The sequence below is a fragment of the Myotis yumanensis genome, unplaced genomic scaffold (assembly GCF_028538775.1).
Source record: "Myotis yumanensis isolate MYYU_CA2020_CCGP unplaced genomic scaffold, mMyoYum1.0.hap1 SCAF_18, whole genome shotgun sequence".
NCBI classification, from domain to species: domain Eukaryota; kingdom Metazoa; phylum Chordata; class Mammalia; order Chiroptera; family Vespertilionidae; genus Myotis; species Myotis yumanensis.
In genome coordinates, this window is record NW_027223769.1 from 37,228,597 (window position 1) to 37,241,023 (window position 12,427).

General features: G+C 46.2%; 1 protein-coding gene across 1 annotated transcript in view; it reads left to right on the forward strand.

Moving 5' to 3' along the window:
* TOX3 (TOX high mobility group box family member 3) overlaps positions 1-12,427 on the forward strand; it is a 102,554-nt gene that overhangs the window by 56,482 nt on the left and 33,645 nt on the right. The window lies entirely within an intron of this gene.

Below are 12,427 nucleotides of genomic sequence, written 5' to 3' on the forward strand. Positions count from 1 at the left end.
AGAGATGGCTTCTGCCTCGTGCTGCTACTTTGTAAAGTTCCATGTTATCACCTGGACCTGCCCACGTTCAGATTTCCCAAGAGCAGGGTGAGGATTCCTTGGTCGGCATTTGTCACAGAGCGACCCTTGATATTCCCCATGGCCACACCAGGCAGCAACTCCAGGCTCTGCCCTGAGAAGTGGAACCTCCTCTCGTTGGTAAAGTTACTTTACTTTGTATTAAAAACTGCCCTGGCTGGTCAAGGAGGCAACCTTCAACATTTCTGCCCAGCGGTGGTGCGTGGGGAGGCCCAGGGAGGGTTCCTTCCAGCTCTTGTGCTCAGAGGGGAGTGGGTCCCTGCTCAGTGCTGGGGTGAGGTGAGCTCTTGTTTTCTTAGCTCTTCTTCTGATCAGTGGCTAGGGGTCAAGACCTTCGGCAAAACATCTCCTGTTATTGCTCATGGATTTATTTTCTCATGGAGGAATCTGATCTTTTACACTGTGAGTGTTCCTTGTATATGAACCTTTATTTTTTTTGTGTTTTTTTTTTTCAATTGAGCCTGAAGATGTTCAGGTTTCCCTCTTTATGATCATATTAACATCATTAAACACGAAAGAGAGATGTTGGGTGACATGGTCGTGCTGGAGGGCTCAGTCTCCTGGGAGCGCCTAGTTTGGGGAGGGAGTGTTCAGAGGGAACAGTGGGGAAGGGAGCGGCCTGCGGCCGGTGCCAGATGGCCATCCCTCACGGAATCTGTTACTTGTCCCAGGGGCCCTGTTATCCCCGGTTTATTTTCAATATTAATCTTGATATGAAGGCAGCTGCAGTTCTTAAAAAAATTCATACCTCGAACGTATTTTTATTATGGCCAAAGTAATTTATAGATAGGCTTTCTGATGGATCTTACTCAGTTATTAACCAGCACTGCGGAATGTGGGGTAATTTTTCCTTCGTGCCATATATATTCTTCCGCTGGTAGCAATGAGTAAAGAAAAGCTCTTTCTAGGAAAAGATGGAGTCAGTATAGGTTGGTAATATGTGCATCTTATATGAGTCCTTGTAAATAAGGTGCTAACATTTTACTTTAAAGCCAGGCAAATAGTTTGCCTTTTTTTTTTATGTTTCTAAGCCAATTCCCTCCTCTCCCCTTAACTGGCATGTGGAGAAGGTTAGTGAGTTTTTAGATTGTATTCACATCCTGTCTTTAGCTTAATATGCAGCCTCACCAATGTCCTTTTGTGGTTCTTTTAAGGTTTTTGCATCTGTTTTACTGCCTTTTCGGTCACTTTCGCATTTACACCTCGATATAATTTGACTTCATATAGTTGAGTCGCTCTTCTGTAGTAGAATTTGTTTTTTGCTGGAGTGCGTGAAAGTTGATGTATGATTTAAGAGTAGCTGCTTACAAGTGGCTGTCTATAATCACATCTTTTTAAATTCACGTCAGGGAATGCTAAGGTCATCTTGAGAGTATTAGTATACAATGGCTGTTTGGGATTCTAAGAATAAAATGCCTCTCAAATTTAGGAACTAGAGGCCCGATGCACGAAATTCACGCAAGAGTAGGCCTTCCTTCCCCCGGCTGCCGGCACCGGCTTCCCTCTGGCACCCAGGAACAGGGCTTCCCTCCAGCCCGGGCTTCCCTCCAGACCCGGAAGGATGGCCGGAATGACATCTAGTCTAATTAGCATATTACCCTTTTATTATTATAGATACTTAAATTCATAGTTATTTTATATAAAATGCTATGATATGTTTGAGTTGTACACCAGATTAGCATTGACATCTTGACTGAATGTTACCGTTTGCCTTTAGGATGAAAGCCAAGGGCCCTTACTTTGAAGAGATTTTATTTTATGGTTATGATTAAGAAAACATTAGCCTCGTACTCAAACTAATTAAAATATAGGTATGGGGGGGAACCCCTTTTTAAAAATAAATATAAGATATAAATTCTTAAGTTACAAATTTCGGAATAGTGGGTTGGGAGGAATGTGATTTCTCTCCCTCTTGCCCCAAGACCTTATCCGAAGTGGGATTTTGTTTTCTGTGATCCTTTCCTAGCAAAAGACTTTAAACAAATGAACATACCGGGTAAGAGACAGAGAAGTAATGAAAGCTATGCAATCACCCATCTGGTGAAAAGTTGTCCCTACAGAGTTCAAGCCATCATAAAATCGCAGAAAAATGTCTGTAATCAAGATATTCTTGCAGTGTGAGCAGAAGCCCTCTGGCCCTGGCATGTTTCAGTGGCCAGACCAGCGCCAGTGTTCTCATGTCTTAAGTCTCATAATTCCTTATCAGGTGTCAGAGACTTGCTTGTAAACGTTTGGAATGGAAAGCTATGGCTTAATAGACATGAATAGACCTCATATGCGATCCTGTTGGATTGAAATGATTACCTATTCTGTATGCTTAGGAGCTTCTTACCATGGATGATTTTTGAGTTAAGCTGGTTTCCAGTATTGGGTTACCCAAAATGATGGAGGCTGATAGGGAATACAGTTCATAATACTGTAGTAATGACGTACAGTGCCAGGTAAATACTAGACCTATTGGGGGATCACTTTGTAAATTTTATAAATGTCTAACCGCCGTGTTGTACACCTGAAACTAATATAAAATAATATTGAATGTCAACTGTAATTAAAAAAGGGAAAAAAAAGCAACTAAATAAAAATAATTGAGGCTTTAAAATAAGCACATTAAGTCACTCAATCCTTCAGAGAGAATTTATAGTTTATTGATCTTCTTAAAATGTTAGCCTGAGAAAAACATGTTCATCTATTTCTGTTTCTGGACTTATTCACAGCAGCGGGGGGGGGGGGGGGGGGGGGGGGGGGGTACAACTGACTATTTATTTATGGAAATGGGAAGCTTCCTAGCTGACACCAACTAGTGATACATGTTGGAAATTCATTTATATAGACAAAAGCCTAATGTGCAAAGTGTCCCCTTGGGAGTTCAACCAACCATGAGTTGATCACTCGCTTGCTATGATGTGCGCCGACCGCCAGGGGGGCGGTGCGGAATGAAGGAAGGCCCTGGCTGGCAGCCGACAGCTGCTAGGGACCCTACCCGTGCACAAATGTCGAGCACTGGGCCTCTAGTTTTAACATAATACTTGATTGCACTCAATGATCTTACCAATAGATCTAGCCAAAGTCTGCAGAATGCCCACTTGAAGAAGGAAATGCCAATTGTGTTTGATCTTGTAGAAGCGATAATCCTGTAATGTTTTTGTTAAAACATTTTATCTTTTGTTTCTGTTTAATGTATGGATTGATCTAGATTAGAGTGTCTCAGCCTCAGCGCTATTGACATTTTAGACAGGGGAATTCTTTGTTGTGGGAGCCGCTCTGTGCCTTGTAGGGTGTTTAGCAGTATCCCTGGCCTTGAGTCATTGACAGGGAAATCCCTAAACATTTTCAAATGTCCCCCTACTTGAGAATACCTGATCTATACACCTATCCTATGTAATAAAAGGCTAATATGCAAATCGACCCGAACAGCGGAATGACGCGCACTGACCACCAGGGGGCAGATTCCCCCCCCCTTCCCCCCAGTGCATGAATGTCATGCACTGGGCCTCTACTATATTTATATCTGTGTATCTATAACTTTATGTGCATCTATATGTTAGCCTATTGGTTTTAGGCACCTGAACACGATGTGGTTTAACAGCATAAAATTTTAAACTTTAGCGATCGAAGAATGGAAAATAATACAGGAACTCATTAATGTTGTGATGGAATTCATATGAAATCATAATTAGAGGGATCGAAATTGGAGAACGTGTTTGTGCTGCCATTGGTTAGTAGAGCTTGGTTACTGAACCGAGAGAAATGTTATAATGAGTTAAGATGTTTTTATTTAAAAATACCGAGGAACATTTTTCTTAGATTGTTGCTCCCTTTTTACATTTGAAACGTCGTGTGGTTGTGCAGGAAGCAAGGCCCAGGAGACCTACGAAGAGCCGAACGTCTCTAAGGTCCTTAGTCATTTGGTTGTAACATGAGCTATAAAGTCTGGCAGGGACCAGGAAAATAACTCAGGTTCCGTCTTCTATGGCTTTCCATTTCTATTTTGTTGTAAGGCTTGGTTGCTGGGCCCATCCCAAAGATTGCTCCATATTTTGCTAAAAAACGTGATTTGGGAAGCTTGGAATCCTCTCCTCGACTTACATTTGTTTCTGATATTAAACAAGTGCAGTTTTTTTTTTAAATTTCTCCTGGCCCACTTCTAACTAGTCCAGATGGTCCTGCAATTCACCGACTCAGATCATGGCCATCCAGAGGCTCCCTGTGCGGGAAGAGCCCATGTTTAGGCCTTGCTGCTCCTTCTCTGGGCCCACAGAACTTGCTGAGAAATCTGACGGTGGAGCGTGCCTTCCCTCCATGGTCCAGCCTAGGATGCTCCCGTCCTCCCTCTTGGCCACGAGGGTGCCGAGGGGGGCCGATGGTCACCTCCCAAGTGGATACGTGTTCCTGCAGCAGCGCCTGCTACCTCAGCATTTCAGTGTGCTCCTCCTCAGCTACATGGAGAGGTTTATTTACAAAAGGAGACCTCCACCGCATTAGTCTGAAGCGAACGAGGCTAGTACTTTTCAAACAGGAGTGTGTGTTAGAGTTCCCGAGGAGCTGGTTAGAAATAAACAGATTTTTAGAGCCCTACCGTGTAGAGATTCTGCTACGGTCAATCCAGGGTGGGGCCGGGTAGTCTGCATTTCCTGCAGGCAGTGCTGGCCCTGTGCTTCCTAGCGCCACACTTTGAGGAACTCTGACATAGCCTAGCCAGCAAATTAAACACACACACACACACACACACACACATGCGCGCGCACACACGCACGCACACAGAATATTTTAAATAATAATAATAAAAAACAGTCATTAAATTTAATACTCAAATTCTTGCCCCTGATGTTAGGTGGTTGGCCTTGTCTCCTCTCAGTTCCTTACTTGCCGGCCAGACCTGGGTTGTTCATCAGAGCTTGTTTTCAACCACCTAAGGCCCCACCCAGCCTGGACACTCCAGCCCCCACCCGCCTTGGCCTCCATATCTTTTCTATAAAAGGGTTCGTTCATTTCTAGAACAAAGCATATTTTTTTTCAAGCTTAAGTATCTCTGGCCTTGAAGATGTTAATTTTATTAGGATATGTAACCATTCCTATCACCACTCCCCTCCCCCCCATGGGTGTGGTTGGTGGAGGGACCCGGGTGATGGGTGCTTGGGGTTTCCCCTTTGCACTTGGATTCGAGGTGCTTCTACTGTGCCCTGCTTGGCCTGGAGAACAATTCTACGTAGCATCCGTTCACATCTAGAAATTAAGTCGATGGAGATGTATTGAATGCCTGCTGTCTATCAAACATTCCGTCTTAGCACTGGGACATCTGTGCAAACAATGGACAAGACATCCATATCGTTAGGTTTGCAGTCTAGTGGCGAGGGGAGGAAGACAATAAACACATTGGAAAGTGTTATGGAAACAAATCGACGAGGGGGAGAGGGTTAGAAAGTGCTGGAGGTGGAGGACACCAAAGGATAGGGGCGTCAGAGAGAAGGTAGCATGTGAGGAAGGGACACAAGAGGAGGGGGGAGTGAGCAAACCATGGGGACACTTGGAGGGATGACATTCTGGGCAGAGGAAAGAGCCATGGAAAGGCCCCTGAGGTGTGTGTGTGGGGGGGGGGGGGGTGTCCGGGGTCCTGAAGGAAGAGCAAGGAGGCCCGCAGGCCAGAACAACATGAGCAGGCGGGAGAGAACAAGGGCCAGAGAAGAAGCCAAGGCCCATGTAAGGCTTTGGGCTTCTTCCCTGAGTGGATAGAAAGGCACTGGAAGCTTTGAGATGAGTGATGGGATCTGGCTTAGATTTTCAGAGGATGCTTTTGGCTGTGTGCCGAGCATGCACTGGGCGGGGGGCGGGGGGGGGGGGGGGGAAGAGGGGTGGCGTGGCCAGGCTGCGGCCTACAGGGCAGCTGCAGCGGGAGGACATGCATGGCCTGGGCCTGGGTGAGTCCCATGGAGGAGGGGAGGAGTGGTCATCTTTGGGTGTAATTGGAAAGAGAAACCAACAGAAGCTTTTGATGGGAGAAAGTGTGGATTCAAGCATGATCTTCGGCCCGAGTCATTGGCATTGCGCCAGTTCCCCAAAAAGGCGGTGGGGAAGGCTGTGGGTGGGCAGACGTGGAGGAGATGAGTTCGGTTCTGCTCATGTCATCGAAAATGCCTACTGACCCCCAAGTGGAAGTGCTGCAGCCATTACACGGGACCCCGGTGCTCAGCAGATAAATATCTCGGAGTTTTTAGCATGTGGGAAAGGCAAATGATAGTTTTGAAAATTTATTTCCTTTACTGTACCTGTTCACGTATGTGTGCATATGGATGTATATCTATAATAATAAAAGCGTAATATGCTAATTAGACCAGACATCCTTCTGGACAACCTTCCGAACAAAGGTGGGCTGCGAGGGAAGCCCGGGTCCCAGGTGCCAGAGGGAAGCCGGTGCCGGCATCCGGTGGGAAGGAAGGCCTATTCTTGCATGAATTTTGTGCATCGGGCCCTCTAGTAATTATATATGTGTGTATAATTCTCTCTGTGTAATTGTATACACGTAACCAGCAGAATTGTGTGTGTGTGTGTGTGTGTGTGTGTGTGTGTATTCTCAGTGTTCACTGCTTGCATGTCTTTGTTTCTAGATATTACTGGGAACCCCTGCCCTTGGTCTTTATGCGCTGAAGTCATTCTTTGTTTTCCTGATGGGGGGTTCTCGGTCCCCTCCTCATAACCCTTGGTGTTACGTGTTCTCATTGGCCACACTGGGCTTGTGCTCACTTTGGGGATCTAGATCTTGGGATGGATCACATCCCTGCTGACAATGGTCAAACCCTGATCACCTGCGGGAAGTTCTTTCCCACGGGGTCGCTCACAGGGCCCGGGAGAGTGTGTGAACTTCGCGGCACCGCCTTCCCCGCCACGGGACCACGCCCGGCACACTTGACCCACGATGGCACCGTTCATCTGTGTGCGCAGCCTGACAGATGTCCCTACTGAGGCATCCCATTGGAGGGTGTCTGCTAAACCAGTCTAATGGGGGGAAGGAAGAGAGAGTTCGAAGGATTATCTCTTTTTTTTTTTAAGGATTAAATATATGCCATTTCGCTGTTCGACACCCTGTGGTGAATGCTGCTTTCTTAGAAGCCTGTACGCTTCTTCACATGGCTGTCAAAATAATTTCAGAGAGAATGATGCCGCGTGGACTCCTTGGGCTGCAGTGTCCGTCCGGGGGATTACAGATGGGTTATTGTCTGTGCCCCTCCACGTTCTCCCACGCCTGGTGCTGGCCTGGCTAGACCTTCGCCGAAGCCATGCATGTGCTGTGGCGCTTCGCACGGTTTAGACAGCCCAAGAACACAGTGATGTTCCGTACATTCGTTAGAAAATCCTGTAGTACTTCTTTTGAATTGATGCCCTTCATCCATGGTATTTGCTGAAGCTGTAAGTACTCGTCAGGCAGAGAAAGGAAACCTACCTTCAAGTACAAGGAAGATGTTCTTTTGCGAAAGTATGAAATACAGATGTAGGGCCGAGTACTTTAGTCTCTTCCGTGTGATGTATCGGCGAGGATTGTATCTGTGGGGATCACATCCATCAGAGCCTATCAGAGTGGGAAGGACCCCAGCAGCACCCCTGCCTCTCAGTGACCATTGCCCACATATATATATGTGTTATCTATATATGCCATTGCTTTCATAATGTGTTTTTTTTAAGAGAGAGTAGAAGGGAGAGAGGGAAGAGGAGAATGAGAGAGAGAAACATCAGTGTGAGAGGGACACATCGATTGGTTACCTCCTGCACATGCCCTGACTTGGGCCTAGGGATCAAACCTGCAGCCCAGGTATGTGCGCTTGACTGGGAATTGAACCCATGACCCTACGGCCTGGTGGGCTGATTCTCTAACCATTGAGCAACACCGTTCAGGGCATCATCATGTTTTCATATACTCTTTGGAGTAGTTAACTCTCCGTTTCACCTGATGGTCATTTAGTTTATTTGAAGTATTTTGTCTTGACTCTTCACGTCTCCTAGAGGAACCTTATATGGTTGAGCAGGAGACGTCTGAAGGAGCAACAGTGGGAGTTACCATCTACAAAGGCTGGAAAATAAGGCCAAATTAAGGTGACTCACAGCGTTTAATCTAGAAGTTCTTGTTTAGTTGCTTTGCAAAATGCATCACCTTTTTACCGTTGTACAAAACGAAACTCCTCGCTTTCATAAGGCTTCGGGGAAAAGAAAAGCATGTCGCCGGGAAAGCATTTGGAACAAGGTTTCCCAAAGTGTGTTCCCACGGGGTCCTGTGGGGAAAACAAAAGGCAGAAGCGTTCCACAGGGGAAATTCTTCGAGTGGGGAGGGCGTTACTGTCTCATACTTTAACATTCGAGCTCCGTCCAAGTGGGAACTCATCATCTCCTTCCACAGGTTGTCTCCCGTGCCGAGCACAGGACCTGGTGGTGCCCTGAGGAATTAGCTGCGGGACTTCCCGGGGCCTTTAACGTTGTAGCTGGCCTTGGGAGTCATCGGAGAGGGCAGGGGTCTGCAGCCTTGCACACACGCACAGGACAGGGGAACCCTCTTCCCGAGCATTTCACCGCACTTGGCTACTTGCAATACCCGCTGGGAAATTCTAGCTTTGGGTGCGATGAGGTGGATAGGCTTCAGAATGGACTTGATCGGGGAGTGAAATACTCACGTTGCTATGGATACTGGACTCTCAGCGAGACAGATTGTGAGGCAGGGTGGACGCCCCGCTTCTGTGCTGGTCTCCCATTTGGGGCCCGTAGGTTGACCCTCAGAAGCCTCAGTTTGTTCATTGATAAAATGGGGAGAGGAATGATGTGCATCTGACTGGTGGTTGGGGGAAATAAACTACATTTCGTTGCACTTAGGAAAGTTCAGTAATGTGTGGAGCAAAGGCTTTAGTGGGCAAACACATCATGATGGTGATGATGGTGATGATGGTCATCATCATCATGATCATCACTCTCATTATGAGGCACTGAAGTGAAGGTAGGGTTTCTCCCTCCGTACCTCCCTCCAGTACATCGTGGGGTGTGTTGAATATGCCAGGATTGTTGTTCTGGGGGAGTCAGTGGTGAGCGCAGTGAGGGGCCCGTCCTCCCTCAGGGGCCCTGGATTCTTTGTGATATAATGTGTTTACCACTGTCACTGTCTCTTAGATCATAAATCTAATTGCACACAATTTAGTTGAAGTTAATTTTCCTGAGGTCATTATATTAAAGGCCTGGCCCCCAGAGGCGCTTTTTCTTGAAGCATCAGATCTGTTCTTACACAAACAAGGCAAGTAGGATCCATAGGTCGTATGTAAAAATAAAATAAAACTACACCAGCATCACTAGGTCAGGTAGGTCACACGGGGAGTGACAGCCCTTCCTGCCTCAGCAGGTCACCCCCATCCCACAGTAGGGTGGTCAGATTTCACAAATAAAAATACACAATACCCAGTTAAGTCTGATACTTAAAAGAGAGAATCAAATTTTTAGTATAAATATATCCCAAAGAACGCCGAAACCGGTTTGGCTCCGTGGATAGAGCGTCGGCCTGCAGACTGAAAGGTCCCAGGTTCGATTCCGGTCAAGGGCATGTACCTGGGTTGCGGGCACATCCCCAGTAGGAGATGTGCAGGAGGCAGCTGATCGATGTTTCTCTCTCATCGATGTTTCTAACTCTCTATCTCTCTCCCTTCCTCTCTGTAAAAAATCAATAAAATATATTTTAAAAAAATAAAAATAAATAAATATATCCCAAATAGTGTATGGGACATACTTATACTTTATTTTTATTTTTTTTTAAAAAAAGGTTGTTAATTTGAAAGTCAAATTTAACTGGGTATCCTGTTTTGTTTTGTTTTTCTTTTCATTTTTTAAGAAAAAATTTTTAAAATATTTTTTTATTTCCGAGAGGAAGGGAGAGGGACAGAGAGATAGAAACATCAATGATGAGAGAACCATTGACTGGCTGTCTCCTGCACGCCCCCTACTGGGGATCGAGCCCGCAACCCCAGCATGTGCCCTTGACCTGGATCGAACCTGGGACCCTTCAATCCATAGGCCGACGCTCTATCCAGTGAGCCAAACTGTACTTTCTTTAAAAAAATTTATTTTTTAAATATATTTTCATTGATTTCAGAGAGAGGAAGGGAGAGGGCGAGAGAGATAGAAACATCAGTGATGAGAGAGAATCATGGATGGCTGCCTCCCACACACCCCCCACTGGGGATCGAGCCCGCAACCTGGGCGTGTGCCCTGACCAGGAATTGAACCCTGACCTCCTGGTTCAATAGGTCGACGCTCAACCATTGAGCCACGCCGGCCGGGCTGGGTGTCCTCTGTTTTGTCTGACGACCCTCCCGCCCTGCACCAGCGGCCCGGCCACCTGGGCAGGAGGAAGACCGTTGCCTGTCGCCTGTCAGCCTTTGAAGCCATCTTTGTGGAGGAGAGACGTTACTCCAAGCAGCGTAGAGACCTTCGCTTCAGTATGAAATGATTGATGAGTGTTCCTGCCGGATGGGCAAGTGTTTCCAAATTAAAAGCCACCGATGGAGGCCTTGGGTAGGCGCAGAAGCTACTCGGGGTGTGCCCTGTGGTCTAGGCGGTGCTTCAGGTGCCAGCTTTGCCAGTTACCTGGGCCACGGAGCCACCTGCTCGACTCAAGGACTCCAGGCAGCGCCAGGGCCACCATCCCGTGCCTCATCCTCCGTGGAGGTGCTGGCCTGGTTGCCGGGCTTCCTCATTTCTCCGGGGCAGATGCTAATTAATGGAGACAATTCACAGCTGATTAGCTGTAGTTCCTGCAGTAATTACATTCGCTCGCTAACTGTTCAGGGGAGGATTTCTAACCCAGTTCTTATTTCACTCGGAGCTTAATTTGTTTTTTGAATTGTTTGGGCCCTTCGTTTAATAGCCATTTTATTTTTTTTCTGTGTTGTTTTAGGTGCTATTAGATAATAAGTGAGTTTAATCTTAAAAAAAAAATACTCTGCGATAATGAGCTGTTTGCTGTAAATGGATTTCTAATGCCCCAACAAAACCTTCATTTAAATAACGTGAAAGTGGGTTCTATAGGCTGTTTGGGGAGCCAGGATTGGTGCGTGGAATACACCCATCGTGACCCAAGTTCTCGTAAATATTTATATAAAGAACATGCGGAATGGGGACCCAAGATTTTAATTCTGAGATCATTGATTCATCAAGAATTCCAATGCAGAAACTGTACCTTTTCTTGCATATTTTTAACATCCTAGAAACATGGGGAAAGTGTGTGTGTGTGTGTGTGTGTGTGTGTGTGTGTGTATGCACCCACTCATGTGCTTTTCTACCCCAAAACTTTTAAATTATTTGAAGCCGTTTTATTGAGGTATGATGGACGTACCAAAAATCCCCTGCCTACTGTACGTACACACCTTGATTGTTGGAAGATCGGTCTGCATTTATTTCTGGTGTCCCCAGCCTTCCGGGAAGCCAGATAAAGGCCTTTCTGAAGCGCAAACGCATACATCTTGCCGGAAAATCCTTGTAAAGGTATTTGTCCAAGTGGACCCGAGGGCTCGTTGTGTGAGTGAGTATGGAGGTGTCCCTTCGCAGGGTGCATTGTGCATCTGGGACCCTAGCAGTGCTCGGAACCATGAGGGTCTTTGGTATAAATCCTGCTTAGTTCATGGATCCCAGACGTGATCAAGTGCAGCCTGCCAGTCCCTTCTGAGCAGGAGTCACGGCTCAGAGTCAGGGGCTGAGAGAACCCCTGGAGAAAAGTGTTAGTGGGTGTATGGAGAGGATTTATGTGGGTCTCCCATTTCTATGTTCTATTTATTCCCTCCCTCCCTCCCCCCTCTCCTCTCCCTCTCCTTGGGAAAATTGTGCCTTCTGCTTTAAATAATTACTAGCTCTGTTTACATTAGAGCAGTGGTTCTCAACCTGTGGGTCGCAACCCCTTTGGGGGTCGAACGACCCTTTCACAGGGGTCGCCTAAGACCATCGGAAAACACATATATAATTACATATTGTTTTTGTGATGAATCACTGTGCTTTAATTATGTTCAATTTGTAACCATGAAAATACATCCTGCATATCAGATATTTACATGACGATTCGCAACAGTAGCGACATTACAGTTATGAAGTAGCAACGGAAATAATTTTATGGTTGGGGGTCACCACAACATGAGGAACTGTATTAAAGGGTCGCAGCCTTAGGGAGGTTGAGAACCACTGCTTCAGAGACTGGAAGGGATATACACATTTCACCCTTTGGAGACCAAACCTCCGTGTTAATTAATGCATGAGAGGAAGGAAATCATACACTTTGTAAAAAGGAGGGCATCCTTTCACCATTTAAAAATCACGAAACTAATATAACGGCGTCGAATCA